This window comes from Monodelphis domestica, chromosome 4 (genome assembly GCF_027887165.1).
Source record: "Monodelphis domestica isolate mMonDom1 chromosome 4, mMonDom1.pri, whole genome shotgun sequence".
In the NCBI taxonomy this organism is placed as follows: domain Eukaryota; kingdom Metazoa; phylum Chordata; class Mammalia; order Didelphimorphia; family Didelphidae; genus Monodelphis; species Monodelphis domestica.
In genome coordinates, this window is record NC_077230.1 from 64,142,553 (window position 1) to 64,156,756 (window position 14,204).

Consider the following 14,204-nt stretch of genomic DNA (forward strand, 5'->3'; position numbering starts at 1 on the left):
ACAGGAGTAGAAATCAAAATGCTGGGTAATACACAGCTAGTAATCATATCTCTGAATGTGAATGGAATGAACTCACCCATAAAATGCAAGTGAATAGCAAAGTGGATTAGAATCCAAAACCCTACCATATGCTGTCTATAAGAAACACACATGAGGAAGGTACATACGCATAGGGTGTAGGAAGAGGGTGGAGCCAAACCTATTGGGCATCAACTGATAAAAAGAAGGCAGGAGTCGCAGTCATGATATCCAACAAAGCCAAAATAAAAATCGATCTAGTTAAAAGAGATAGGGAAGGTAATTGCATACTGAAAAACAGCCAGTATTGACAATCAGGAAATATCAGTACTCATCATGTATGCACCAAATGGCATAGCATCCAAATTTCTAAAGGGGAAACTAGAGGAGCTCAAGGACAAAAAAAGATAGAAAAACTATACTATTGGGAGACCTGAACCTTCCTCTATCCGAACTAGATAAATCAAAAAAAAAAAAAAAAGAGGTAAGAGAATTGAATAAAATCTTAGAAAAATTAGTTAGTAGACATGTGGCAGAAAATAAATAGGGACAAAAAGGAATATACCTTCTTTTCTGCAGCACATGGTACATTCACAAAAATTGACCATGTATTAGGGCATAAAAACATTGCAAAAAGTACAAAAGAGCAGTAATAATAAATGCAACCTTCTCAGATCACAATACAATGAAAATAATAATTAGTAAGGGAACATGGAGAGATAAATCAAAAATTAATTGGAAATTAAACAATATGATTCTCCAAAACCAGTTAGTTAAAGAACAAATCATAGAAACAATAACTTCATTGAAGAAAATGACAATGATGAGACATCCTCTCAAAACCTATGGGATGCAGCCAAAGCAGTACTCAGGGGGAAATTTATATCCTTAAGTTCATATATTAACAAATTAAGAAGGACAGAGGTCAATGAATTGGGTATGAAAATTAAAAAATTAGAAAGCGAACAAATTAAAAATCCTCAGATGAAGCCTAAATTAGAGATCCTAAAACTCAAAGGAGAAATTAATAAAATTGAAAGTCAAAGAACTATTGATTTAATAAATAAGACTAGAAGCTGGTACTTTGAAAAAACAAATAAAATAGACAAAGTACTAGTCAGTCTAATTAAAAAAAGGAAAGAAATAAATCAAATTGACAATATCCAAAATGAAAAAGGAGACCTCACCTAAATGAAGAGGAAATTAAGGCAATCATTAAAAACTACTATGCCCACCTGTAAGGCAACAAATATGACAATCTAGGTGATATGAATGAATACTTACAAAAATATCAGTTTCCTAGACTAAAAGAGGAAGAAATAAATTACCTAAACAATCCCATATCAGAAAAAGAAATTGAACAAGCCACCAAAGAACTCCCTAAGAAAAAAATCCCCAGGTGCAGATGGATTCACAAATGAATTCTATCAAACATTCAAAGAACAACTAATCCCAATATTAAACAAACTATTTGACAGAATAAGGCAAGGAGTACTACCAAATTCATTTTACGACACAAACATGGTATAGATCCCTAAGCCAGGCAGGTCAAAAACAGAGAAAGAAAACTATAGACCAATCTCCCTAATGAATATAGATGCAAAAATCTTAAATAGGATACTAGCAAAAAGACTCCAGCAAGTCATCACAAGGGTCATCCACTATGACCAGGCAGGATTATGCAAGGATGGTTCAATATTAGGAAAACCATCCACATAATTGACCATATTAATAAGCAAACCAACAAAAATCACATGATTATCTCAATAGATGCCGAAAAAGCCTTTGATAAAATGTAACACCCATTCCTATTGAAAACACTAGAAAGTTAAGGAATAGAAGGGCCTTTCCTAAAAATAATAAACAGTATATATCTGAAACCATTAGCAAACATTGTTTGCAATGGGGATAAACTAGAAGCCTTCCCAATAAGATCATGAGGGAAACAAAGATGCCCTTTATCACCTCTATTCTTTAACATTGTACTAGAAACACTAGCAGTAGCAATTAGAGAAGAAAAAGAAATCGAAGGTATTAAAATTGGCAATGAGGAGACCAAGCTATCACTCTTTGTGGATGATATGATGGTTTACTTAAGGAATCCTAGGGAATCAACCAAAAAGCTAATTGAAATAATAAACAACTTTAGCAAAGTTGCAGGATACAAAATAAACCTGCATAAGTCATCAGCATTTCTATATATTTCCAACGAGTCTCAATAGCAAGAATTAAAAAAAGAAATTCCATTTAAAATCACCCTAGACAATATAAAATACTTAGGAATTTATCTGCCAAGACAAACACAGGAACTATATTAACACAACTACAAAACACTCTCCACACAGTTAAAACTAGATCTAAACAATTGGAAAAGCATTGATAGCTCATGGGTGGGATGAGCTAACATAATAAAAATGACAATCTTACCCAAATTAATTTACTTATTTAGTGCCATACATATTGAACTACCAAAACACTTCTTTACTCAATTGGAAAAAAGCATAACTAAGTTCATTTGGAAGAACAAAAGATCAAGGATATCCAGGGAAATCATGAAAAAATGCAAAGGAAGGAGGACTTGCAGTCCCAGATCTCAATCTATACTATAAAGCAGTGGTCATCAAAACAATTTGGTACTGGCTAAGAGACAGAAAGGAGGACCAGTGGAATAGATTTGGCGTAAATGACCTCAGCAAGTCAGTCTATGACAAACCCAAAGACCCCAGCTTTTGGTATAAAAATTCACTATTTGATAAAAACTGCTGGGAAAATTTGAAGACAGTGTGGGAGAGATTAGTTTTGGTTCAACACCTCACACCCTACACCAAGATAATTCAGAATGGGTGAATTACTTGAATATAAAGAAGAAAACTATAAATAAATTAGGTGAACACAGAATAATATACATGTCAGACCTTTGGGAAGGGAAAGATTTTAAAACCAAGCAAGACTTAGAGTCACAAAATGTAAAATAAATAATTTGGAATACATCAAATTTAAAAGTTTTTGTACAAACAAAACCAATGTAACTAAATTCAGAAGGGAAGCAACAAATTGGGGAACAATCTTCATAATAAAAACCTCTGACAAAGGTCTAGTTACTCAAATTTATAAAGAGCTAAATCAATTGTACAAAAAACCAAGCCATTCTCCAATTGATAAATGGGCAAGGGAAATGGATAGGCAGTTTTCAGATAAAGAAATCAAAACTATTAATAAGCACATGAAAAAGTGCTGTACAACTCTTATAATCAGAGAGATGCAAATCAAAACAACTCTGAGGTATCACCTCACACCTAGCAGATTGTTCAACATGACAGCAAGGGAAAGTAATGAATGCTGAAGGGGATGCGGCAAAGTAGGGACACTAATTCATTGCTGGTGGAGTTGTGAATTGATCCAACCATTCTCGAGGGCAATTTGGAACTATGCCCAAAGGGCGATAGAAGACTGTCTGCCCTTTGATCCAGCCATAGCACTTCTGGGTTTGTACCCCAAAGAAATAATAAGAAAAAAGACTTGTACAAAAATATTCATAGCAGCACTCTTTGTGGTGGCAAAAAATTGGAAAATGAGAGGATGCCCTTCAATTGGAGAACGGCTGAACAAATTGTGGTATATGTTGGTGATGGAATACTATTGTGCTAAAAGGAATAATAAAGTGGAGGAATTCCATGGAGACTGGAACAACCTCCAGGAAGTGATGCAGAACGAAAGAAGCAGAACCAAGAAAACATTGTACACCGAGATTGAGACACTGTGGTCCAATGGAGCGTAATGGACTTTTCCATTAGTGTCAATGCAATGTCCCTGAACAATCTGCAGGGATCATGGAGAAAAAACACTATCCACAAGCAGAGGACAAATTGTGGGAGTAAAAACACCGAGGAAAAGCAAATGCTTGACTACAGGGGTTGAAGGGATATGACTGAGGAGAGACTCTAAATGAACACTCTAATGCAAATACCAACAACATGGAAATGGAATCACATATCGGCTATGGGAGAGGTGGGGGGGGGAGGAGGAAAAGAAAATGATCTTTGTTTCCAATGAATAATGTTTGAAAATGACCAAATAAAATAATGTTCAAAAATAATAATAAATGTGCAGGAATCTTCATAGCTGGGTTTAAAGTTTATATTTGCCTATCAAACATATTTCTCACTAATTTTCATTAAATTTTCAGAGATATATTCTGCAGAAAAAAATTGCCTAAATGCATCAGAATCCATATTAAGAATCTTAATATGCATATAAAGGAGTATATCTTTTCAGTGTATTTGCATTTAATTTTCCTACATAACTATAGAAGTTAATAGTTATTTCACATATTCCTTGCACGATCACTTATTAAAATATACCAGATTTCTTTCCCATTTTTGTTTTCTTTTCACTAATTTCAGTACATTTGTGAAAACTGCTATTTGACAATCCTTTATCCCAGGATTTCAGAAGAGAAATTTTAGGGATCCATTTCAATTGCCCAAGTCAAAGAAACAATTCTTGATTTCCTTCTGGATCCCGAAGTGTTATTCTAAAATGTTTATTTGTAGACCAAAAAACTGATAACAAAGCAGTCCTAAGAGTCAGTTTCTTTCCTATAAAAACTTCCCACTGAGAGGAGAAATGGAAAAGGGACCTTTGTCTTAAGGGAGGCTTCTGAGAGGTAGAGTCTGAGAGTCTGACTCTTAAGAGTGGGAGAAAAAGAATAACTCTTTCTCTACCAGACAATCACTAAATGACTTCATCCATTTGAAGTTTCTATTTGTGCATATTTGAAGGATTATGAATGTTACCAATGAAAACATGGGTATGAACTACACCTCCTTTCACCTCTAGCCTAGGATCAAGTAAGACAGAAACACTTCCTTTTTAAAATATTCAAGCCCTACCCAGACTCCCTCTGTGGAAGTAAACACTAGCCAAGCTTTCTGGGTACTTGATGTGCTGATTTAGGGTGTGAACTGCTGTAGCAGAGCCTTACATCCCTAGGAAATCAGAGGAACTTAACACTTAATGGAATTTTCCCCCTGAAACCTCTCTCCTACAGTGCTCTGCTACTCCTGGTCTAAAGTCTCATTATAAGGACATTTGAAAAATATCTTTAGCCAGCTGGGTTCTGTTTGGAATGAAAACTTCTTCAAAGTGAAGTTCTACTCCCTATGGCCTGGAGGGGAGCTTCTATTCCTAATCCAGTTATCAGATAAGTATCCTGGATCTCTGTGTACTTAAATGCTTAAAAGGACCTTGTGCAAATCTAACACACCCTAAATGAGCTTGACCTATACAAGGCATTAGGGAAATTTAGGATAATAATATGCTACCAGTTACCTATTCACAGCTAGGAGCTACATCCGAAATAAATCTCTGAAATGCTTTGAGTCCAGGGCAGTCCACAAAGCTTGCAGTGCCTGGGTATTACTCACAATGCTCTTTCAAAATCCTCCTCATTGCTTCATCAAAGTATCTGCAATCAAGTTGCCCACAGAGCTACAGAGGGACAAAAGGTTTTCATGAAATGCCAGAAAGAAAATAAAAGTTAGAGATAGCAGGGAACACCACCCAAGCTGTGGAAAAGAGATCTGCTACTTTGGCACTTTCCCCAATGGAACCAAAGAAGAAAAGGACAGTATGTGAGTTCTGTTAAGGAATAATAAATGACATTTACATATTTTGAAATTTGAAAAATATATTGTTTTGAGTCTCAAAACAACTTTGACAAGTACTTCCTTCAAATGTTATTTATCATTAAAGATTTATAGATGGGGGGCAGCTGGGTAGCTCAGTGGATTGAGAGCCAGCCAGGTCTAGAGACAGGAGGTCCTGGGTTCAAATCTGGATCAGACACTTCTTAGCTGTGTGACCCTGGATAAGTCACTTAACCCCCATTGCCTAGCCCTTGCCACTCTTCTGTCTTAGAACCAATTGGTTCTAAGGCAGAAGGTAAGGGTTTAAAAAAAAAAATATATATATATATATATATATATATATATTTATAGATGGGGAAAGAGGCTAAGAGAGCTAACCTCATTGAGAAACTTCCACATAGTTAGTCATATGACTGTGAAGTGTCACAGTTGTATTTGAACCTGGGTCTTCCAGAATTTAGGCTCAACAATCTTTCTGCTTTAGCAAAATGTCCCCCTTGATCATGCAGGTACTGATTACCTATATAACAACTTCTCTGGATGTCTATAAAAAGAGGAGTATGTGTTAAATTATTGATGGTTGTTTCAACTCTAAATCCTAGGAACATAGTGTTCAATGTTTTTTTTAAATTTAATTTATATTTAATTTTTTAATTTAATTTTAATTTGTCTCAGTTGTTCATCTATAAATTTTGTTGTTCAGTAGTATCAGTAGTGTCTGACTCTTCATGACTTCATTTGGGGTTTTCTTGGCAAAGACACTAGAGTGGTTTGCCATTTCCTTGTCCAGCTAATTGTTAAATAAATACCTTACATTTTTAAGACCTTTCTGTCACATCCATTGTTTTGCTTGAATTTCCCAGAAGCTTTATGAAGATACATGGTAACATTTATTCTCCTCAGACTTAAGGAAGTTGAGGAATTAATATTTATTTGGAGTTAATATATCATTTTCCAGAAATTGAACACCAACTGAGTCAAGACTCCAAACAGGTCTTTTCAATGTAAGTCCAATACCCTTCTGCCTAACCACAGTGGCTACCTACCATGAGTTTGAGGAGAGCAATCTTCCTCCTAACTGGAGAGAATAATAAGGAAATCGATATATTCAACTCAGCAATCAATTATAAAACTCAATAGCACAACTGAAACAATTATTCTAGCTAGCATAACACGAGGCCCTGAGAGACCAGAAGATGCAAGAAAATGCCTTCCAAAAAAGAATTTCTTAAAATAGATCCTTTGAGATTAGGCTACCAGTCTAGAGAAAGTCTTACACACACTGAATTTAGGAATGAGGATAAAGCTGATTATGATAACCAGGTTGGAAAAAATGTAACATGTGCAAAATATCCACATAACTTGTAGTTATATATATATATATATATATATATATATATATATATATATATATAAAGTGTCTGGTACCTGCCAACGAACTGGGAAAGTTCATGTACTGGCCATTGGCTTTACAGTCTTCCCCTTAAAATAACAGAATGTGAAGAAATGCTATTTAAATCAATAGCATACCTTCTTGGACAAAATTGGTTTTAAATTTATGATGTGTTATGGTTCAATCTGACAAGCTAGAATACATCATAAATTTTTTTAAACAATAGGAATTTTTGCTAAGTCAAAGCAACCAGTAGAGTGGAGATTCTTAGCTGGTAATGTTTGGAGAGCTAAGGCTGAAGTAGAAGTCTAGAGAATACTCAAGAGAAATAATCAGTTCTAATTCAGGGAAGTGTTTACCTGGGATGGCATTCTGTCAGATAATTATGGAGCCCTAGTATATGGGCCTTCTTGGTTGGAAAAGGAAAGAAGGAAGTTACAATTCCCTCATCTCAAGCAAATCTCCTCTCTTAAAAACTCATTATTCTCAACTCGACAAAAATGGAGAAAAATTATTTATGTCAAAAAAATGTATTGAGTGCCTATTTAATAAAGGAAAGGGGCAACTATTTTTAAGCACCTAGTGTATGTTAGGCAACTAGGTGGTGTAGTATATAGAGTGCTGGTCCTGGAGTCAAGAAGATCTGAGTTTAAATTTGGCCTCACTGTACAATTCTGGGCAAGTCACTTAACTCTATTTGCCTCAGTTCTACATCTATGAATTAGAGACCCACTAGAGAAGTAAAGGTCAAACCACTCTATCTTTGGCAAAAAAAACAACAAACAAACAAACAAACAAAAAAAAAGCCCATGGAAAATAGTATTGTGGATTTGCTAGCACTTTTAAAACAAACTCAAAATTCTGTCTATGTCTAAGTCTACCCCCCATCTGGGGATGGTCTGAGCTTGGTGCATGCTTTATCAGCATAAATCATTTTCCTATCATTTTCAAAGCTTACAAGGAAAAGAAAAGCTGAATGCTATATGTAAGAATATTTGTTTGCTTCTCTTGAGAATTACTACCATTATGGCAAGGTCATATAAATGGGACCCTCTAGATTATAGCAGTTTCAAGATGGAAGCTAGGGTTAGCCAGTAGGCTAAGACTCAGTGCTGAGATCTGATTAAGTAGATCCATATCCTTTGAAAATAGATTGGTTCAATGAAAGATGAAGCTGAGGAATAGGAAGTCACCGACTCTGATTTGGATTTGAATTCAAAGTACAGGGCTCAAAACTAGACTGTGCTACCTACTCCCTACCTCAGTTTCCTCATCTATAAAAGGAGGCAGTTAGACTAGGTGGCTTCTAATGTCACTTCCAGATATAAAACTATGACTCTGGATTATCTTTAAACTGATTTAAAATCCCAATCCCGACATTTATTAACTCTAAATTACTCTAGGTTACTCACTTTAATTCTCTAGGGCACATTTTTCTAATCTGTAAAATGGACCTGACCTCATCAGGTTGTTGGGAAGTTCAAATGAGTTTATGCATGCATGAAAAAAAAGTGTTGCTTTGCAAACCTTAAAGATCTGTATAAATATCAGCTAACGTTCTTATTTCCCCTAGCAAAGACAGGCTTCAAAAATGAATGTTCTGACTTTAGTGAGTAAGTTGAAAAAAACATAAACAAAGCCATTAAAATCAGCACTATGATCTGAACCTTTGAAGTATGCTCTTGAAAGAGAAATATTACAGGCTCCATAAGCCAAATTGCTGGCTGAACAGCATACCAAAAGCCAGCCCTAAGAGCCACCACCATGATCATTGAGTCTAGCCATTCAGTTTCAAGCATCCAGGTCTCCAAGGTGAGAAAGTAGGTCTGATTTTTGTATGCTAAGGAGGGAAAGAAATGGGTTTTATAGGCTTTCATTCTTTATTTGAGGATTATCATGAGGCAAGAGTTTCATATTGTAGAACGCCTAAACAGTAAACCTTTAATACAGCCTGTCATGGATTGCAAAAGGTTTTGTGAAGTGATTCAGCCTATATTTCCCAGGAAATGGAAAGCATAAGAAGCAAAATTTAAAATCCACCTCCTGAAATTAAGGAATTACTTTGCAATGAACAAAGGTCTTCTAGATAAAGCTTATTTACATTGATCTTGTCAGCACATCTTCTTTGGTTCTTTAAAATGTATTGATTTTAATAACTATTTGATTTTAGTAAACTATCCCAGTTAGCAGATTTCAAGATGGATTTGATACAGGGTCTCTTTGGGAATGAAACTTTCCTTACCAAGTAGGAAAGTGAATAATCGATGTAACCAACAAGAAGCACAGCTACATATATTGGTTGTGTTAGCATTTAAGTGATCTATAGAAACACAATAAAGCAGTTTGTTAATCAAGGAAAGTTGCGGTTTATTAGAGAGATCTCCCTAAGAAACAGCCCAATATAAAAGGAAATGTCACATGCCTACCATTTATTAACTCTAGTCATTCTTTTTAGTGGCTATTTAAGTGACAATACTCTATTTGCTTAATTGCTGCTGAACAAGACAGCTAAAAAATGTGAAAAACAAAGAGAGACTATTATTCCTGATAACTCATGAGGTAAACTAATCTCTCTCTTGAACTGATAAATCAACTTTTTAATAGTCATGTCTAAATTGAGTAAATGAAGGTGGTCCAAGAAAAACTTTCAACAAAAAAGAATTATCTTTAGGGTAAAGGGGAGAAGAGATGAGTGCTAGCTCACCAGTCCTAAACAACTATGTGCTTGATGGAACAGACAGGCACCCAATCTCATGAAATCATCTAATGGAATAAAAACCCTAACAAAGAATTAAAACAAAGATGGAAGGCTTTAATTGAAAACTTGATCAATTAGCAGAGAGGCCATAAGAAGGAGGCAGTGGAGCATGAAATTTGATTAAACCGAACCATACGTCCCACTTCATTTCCAGTGATGTTGTGAAACTGATGACCTTGGAAAGGAAGATGTTTGAGGAGTATAAAATAGCCATTATCTGAATGGTGGTTAAAACCTAGTTCTGATGGTAAGTATTGTACAATAAGAAAGCCTTTAAATTAAAAATCACATACATATTCAAAACTTAGAGCACGTAGTAATAAATTTGGATAATTGACATACAATCTAAATTTATTACACAAGATCAGTGCAGTTGGAATGCAGGAAGTGGATTCTCTTTACAGATTTGACAAACTGAGCAGATCGTGGCTTGCTGAGTAGTCGAATTATATCTCATTTTGGCTCTGGCCCTGTATATACATTCTTCAGTGGCAGAATGAAACAAGACCAAAATGCCAAAGGATGTGCCCATCAAGAACAAAAATATGTAGGAAGGCTAGCCTTCTCCCCAAACATACTACTGCAGAAACATACTTTTACCCTTTCCATTTAAGATAAACTAAAGGAGCACAGTCAATTTTCCTTTTCTTCCTGTTTCTGGAAGTCGATCACCATTTGTAATCATTTTCAAAAATAACAAAATAAGAGGAGACTTGATACAGCAGAAAGACTGCTGGATTCAGATTCAGAAGAAAGAGGGTTCAAATATTACCTCTATTTTTTACTACATGTAAAATCTTGGGCAAGTAACTTAACCTTTCCAGACCTTCATTGGCTCATCTATAACACAGGGAGGTTTGGCATAGGTAACCTATATGGTCATCCTTTAAGCAGTGATCCTCTGGAAAACATACACAGTCTCAAAAATCAGAGGTCAAAATAGTTAATAATATAGGGACAAGAGGACTACCCAGCCAGTTACGGATACACAGAATCATTGCCTATCCCAATGCCTTAGCATACAAATTGTTGACTAAAACTGGAGGAACTGGAAATACTTTCCACACTAAGAAGGGGGCATGTAGTGACAGGAGTTTGGAAATTATACAAATTTGAATGAATCCTCAGAGTGTTATCTTCTCATTGGGGATATTTAATCAAAGATTTTCTGGTTTGGGATCTCTATTTGGAGATCTTAGAACAAGGGATCAAGGTAGAGTGTCAAAAAGGCAGGAATTTTCTCTGAGACCTTCCTGTGTTATCTTTAGGTTTCTGAGGAGTCTCAGAATGGTAGAACTTGAAAGGACATCAGATAAAATTTAATCCAATCTTTTTGACTTCCTTCTTTTAGAGATGAGTAAATACAGCTCCAAAGAAGTGGTGAGATTTGCTAAAGGGGTCATGTTATTCCTAATGGTTGAAGTAAGAATAGAACTTAAGTGCTTTCCCTACTAAACTTCTTCCCCTTTTTATGCCCTTATATCTCTCTTTGCAATGCCTTTCCTTATGACTCTTATTCTATTGTAGCCCTCATTCTACCCGTTAACAAGACCCCACACCTATGGTATTAAGAGAAAAGCCTTAATAATTAAAAAAAATAAAAGTAGTGCTGCTATCTTCAAAATACACATGAAAATGAATGTTACTGTATAAACAAAACATGTCTCCTCAGCTTTTCTAGGGATAAGGACTGCTGGACCTATGATTTTATTTCCATAGATAACTCCTGGTGAATAAAACACTCCCTACTGTAGATGGCAAACCTCAATAAGACTTGTTTCCTAAACTGGATTGGTATCTGTACAATATCTCCTTTGTGTATTGGTGCCCTTTCTAGTCCATAGCTTTTTATTAGCCTAACTCTATAGAATTTGGCCCTTTAAAAATCTTCTCCTCCTACATTTAAGCCACTTTGTAAAAGAAGCTAGCTAGTAGGAAGCCTGAGCCATAAACAAGAACACCGAGTTGTTAGGAGTTAATGAAGATTGAAAATGTCTCAAGCTTAGTACAACTCTCTCCTTAAACACACACACACACACACACACACACACACACACACACACACACACAATATGTGTTTTTGCATGATGCTCTGTCTTGTTTTAGGTTATGTTTTTTTTTTTTAATTTATGATTTAGGAAATTGCTTAGCCTTGCTTCTTTCTCTCCAAACTCCTGCCATCACATTCCTTTTCTCCAGGTTTCTAAGTGTGCCTATTTTCCCAAGTCCTATTTAGTAACTTACTTGCTGAGCCATTTTGATATAGCAGATAGGGTGCTGGCTTTGAAGTCAGGGAGAAATGAGCTCAAAACCCAAATTAGACACTTATTATCCTTGTGACCTTTTGTAAACCATTTAACCTTTCTCAGAAAGTTATCTCATCTATAAAATGGGGATAATAAGAATGCTTAATTCATGTCAAAAGAGGCAAAAGACCTAAAGCGTTTTGCAAAATTTAAAATACTATGTAAATGATAGCTAGTATTATTTTTCCCTTTCCAACCCCCACAACAGTGACTTCAGGAAAAATAAAAAGTAGCTCCCTTTCTGAAAGTGGTTGGCAATCTCTCTCTTAAGGTTTGCTCCCAGCAAGTTTACAAAGGCTCACAAAGCTCCTTAGAGAACATCCCATAAACTTTAAAAGAGCATGTCAGTCAGGCAGTCAATAAGCATTTATTAAGCACCCTCAAAACACTTGGAGTCTTGACAAAAATCAATAGATGTGACAAATCAATTGACTTTGAATACTTTGCTATCTTCCTAGTTCATCGTTCTTGTTACTGACTGAAGCTAGACTCTAAGATCTTCTGACACACATAGTCTGAAGTCTCCTCTGAGTAAGACCAAAATCTGGGACATATTTTGGATTTCTGTAAAGTTTATATTTTTTCTTCTTATCTTTGCCCATATTTCTAACTCACACACACACTGATGATATACACAGTGACTGCAAATGATAGCCACAAATGGTAAATTATGGGAACATGAATACAAACTTAAAAATTAATACTAATGGTATGCAATTCTTTGAATGATGGGAACAACCTTCTGATACAGAGACACCATATATTTTAATTAATCAGTAAAATGTCTGATTGTCTAGATTGGGATTTTTTTTCCTCGTAGCCTTCTAAGATCATGTTGCTCTTGCTATTATCCTCTCCTTCTGTATCATTATAAGGAGAAATAAATGACCATTCGTTCCATTCCTTTTTTCCCTTTCATTCCAAAATTTTGCTTTCCTCTGTATCTCAGGCTATTCAGTGATCTTATGTGTCTACCCCAGCATCTCTGTGTTTTCATTGTCTCCAACTGATGGTATAGTTTATTTTCTTTTTTTTCTTCAAAATTTCACCTAGTACAATCAAGTTTCTTTATCAGTTAGATACTAATATTGCTTGAAATGTATCATAGCAAATGAGGTGTGCTCAATAAGAATTACCTTCCAGACCATCAAGGTGCACAGCATTCCAGAAACACATTAATGTTATTAATATACATGGCAGAGTGGGTGAGTACTCAGTTTGTAGAAGCAGGTAGTTTAGACAAAAGTCAATAACTTTGAAAAAAAATAAAACAAGCAAAAATCATGATAATTTTAATGCATATTAAATTGCAGGGCTCAGGGGGCTAGAAAGTTTTTAATGCCTTTTTTTTTTCTAAATACACTTATAAACTAACCAAATTAAGAGATTCAGAGTGCGAGCAAGTGAGAAAGCAAGTCTGTGAGGGGTGCCAATCTAATTACAGTACAGCATGTCCCTCAAGGCTCATCAAGAGCTGCATCATCACTTATGTATGTCACCTTATACAGTTAACTGTTACTTTTCTACCCTCTTTCCGGGGAAGATACAATCTCCTTATATTTCTCTACCATATGGAAAGGAGTTGTTTTTTTTTTTTTAATCAGAAGGATTACTTTTCTTCTGCTTTAATATGGGGGAAGGGAATAGGGGAAAGAGTAGTGGAGAAGGCAAAGGAGAAAAAGAAAAGAACAGGGAAAAGGAAAGGGAAGAGAGAAGGGAAGGAGAAAGAAATGTGTTCTCCTCTTCAATGTTCTCTGACTCCTCCTACTGTATGATTTCCCTTATCCCTGATCTAAACTCTCTTATCTCTCTTCTGCTTTCACTGCACTTTTCACAACTTTAACAAAGCAATATGATTGGGTAGGGAGATAACATAGCTAAAACACCCTCACCCAATGTCCAATGACGTTCATGGTCCTTTAGCTTCAGTGTACCAAATAAAGCATATTTTACAATTACATGGTGAACTGTCAGACTCTCTGATTTCATTATTCATTAACAATGGATGGTTTTGGGCGTCTCCTCCACTCAGAACTATGACTGGATACTCTGGCAACATGAGAAGGCTACAAAAACATATC